The sequence below is a fragment of the Macrobrachium nipponense genome, chromosome 1 (assembly GCF_015104395.2).
Source record: "Macrobrachium nipponense isolate FS-2020 chromosome 1, ASM1510439v2, whole genome shotgun sequence".
Lineage (NCBI taxonomy): Eukaryota > Metazoa > Arthropoda > Malacostraca > Decapoda > Palaemonidae > Macrobrachium > Macrobrachium nipponense.
The window spans coordinates 142,538,050-142,540,533 of record NC_087200.1 but is presented as its reverse complement, the minus strand read 5'-3'; positions in this window follow the sequence as shown (position 1 = coordinate 142,540,533).

The window sequence follows — 2,484 nt, the reverse complement described above, 5'->3', positions numbered from 1 at the left end:
ATTCATCTGATGAGGCAACATGGAGAAAGTCAGCTTCATCCCAATCTTTAGGAAATGAACCACAAAACAATGCAAGGTCTTCTCTCTGTTGCTGAGTGATGTTGGGCTTGCTGATAACATGAAATGGCTTGACACCAGATTTTTTCAACTCACGATATACAGCACTATAACTTTTCTTCTTTCCCCTTTTTGTTTCTAGTTCCAGCGCCAATTTACGTAAAGACTTTCTTGGTCTACTCACTGCCTCAGCTATGATGTCTTTTGACTCTTAAGAAAGGACTTCCAGCCTTCCAAGATTCTCACTCTTTTCACGATGACAGTCATTTGGATTTTTGTTCCAGTTTCTTTTAACAAAGGATTAATCTCTTTTAATGTATTTAGCTATCCAGGAATGTAAAATGAAGGATGTGCCAGCATCCCTAGCCTCTCTGAAGGTTATACCCCAGTTTTGGTCAGTCCTTCTGATTTCCTCCAAGTTGTTAGCCATGGCTGTATCTAACTATGTCACTCAGTCTGAAAATACAAGAAATGTAAAATAAAAAATAGCTTAATAGCCATTTTTTCTGTGGAGGGGGCAGGCTCTAATTTCGAAACACGTGGTATATATATATATATATATATATATATATATATATATATATATATATATATATATATATATATATATATATATATATATATATATATATATATATATATATATATATATATAGTATATATATATATATATATATATATATATATATGTATATATATATATATATATATATATATATATATATATATATAGTATGTATATATATATATATTATATATATAATATATATATATATATATATATATATATATATATATATATATATATATATATATATATATATATATATATATATATATGTTATATATATATATATATATATATATATATATATATATTTATATATATATATGATATATATATATTATATATATATATATATATATATATATATATATATATATATGCATAGTAAGTCACTGGAATAACAACATGATGTAAAATGAAAACAAACAATATGGCCACGAGGAAAATGAAAAACTTACTGCAAGATCTTTCATCTTTACCCTAAGGCATTTTCAAGCAAACTGCATACAATGAAACAAGTGGTTACAAAGGTTGGGTTTTACAAAGGACAATAAAGATTAAAGGAGTATATAACCATTTAAAAGCATACTAAATTTATTAAATTTGTGGTAGCTCTTCAGGTAAACGAATTGCTCACTATAATCAACTCAGTCGATAGTCAACCAGGGTGAGGCATTAGAACATTACCGAGGATGAATGAGATTCTTTACTTTCTCTGTTTAAATCTTCAGTTATGTATTTTTTTCCTTATACCTGAAGGCGTTGATGTAAACAACTTTCTTTAAAATAGAACAAACTATATCAGGTACAAAATTCATGCTAAAAATACAAATAGATGGTTTCTTACCTTTTTAGACATTATTATCAAACGTGAACATTTCAATGTTAATTTGTGATATGTAGAAAATCAACCAATGATACAACTTATGTATAGAATTTTTCAGGACATTTTAATATTGAAAACTCTGTATTCTCATCCATACTCCTGCGAGTGTTATGTGCTGCCAGTTGTGAATTTATAGGTGACAAACTACAGAAAATTTGAAAAGTGGCTAAGGGCTTGAGTTATCCAGATCATATTTTGGGTAATTGCTCTAAGGCTGAGATGATATTTTATAGTAAAAGCGACAGGCTTATCTAAAATACTGTCTGTCCTACTTTATTGGCTTTGAGACCATTTAATCAATTTTGAAAATATCCAGTTGCTTGTAAGTCCCATATAAGGACTGTAATTACTTTTATTTGGCTTATGCACCTAATGAATTAAATGTCAGAATAAATGTACAGTTAGGATTAACCAACAGAATGCTCTTTTTGCCTACATAAGTGTACAAACACATTGAATTGATTGATCCCATTAGTAGTATATATAATCATAAATTTCAAAAACATTGTTTCTAGAATAGTTTTGATCAATGAGCATTAATAGCGCAATCAAAGGAAAACTATACAAGTATAAACCTAGGTCTATATATTCTTTACTCCATTTTGTGCAAGATCTTTGAAAGAGTTTTTAAAAGGAAACTGAAGCATCTCTGTTATCCTCGTCAGTTTCCTTTGGCTTATGGGTTTATCCAGTGCATGAGCTAATTCGGGATTGCTCTTCCTCGTTTAAAGTTACCTCAAACGTAACGGATGACCTTCGTATGCATTAAAGTGATCATACACTCGTTTATCTTAGTTGTTGATCATAACACCAGAGACCTTATTGTAAAATTTTGCTCCATTGTTCATGTTTTGCTTGAAAATGCCTCAGGGTAAAGGCAGAAGATCTTGCACTACGGTATTACAACTCCCCAAAGGAATATATATATATATATATATATATATATATATATATATATATATATATATATATA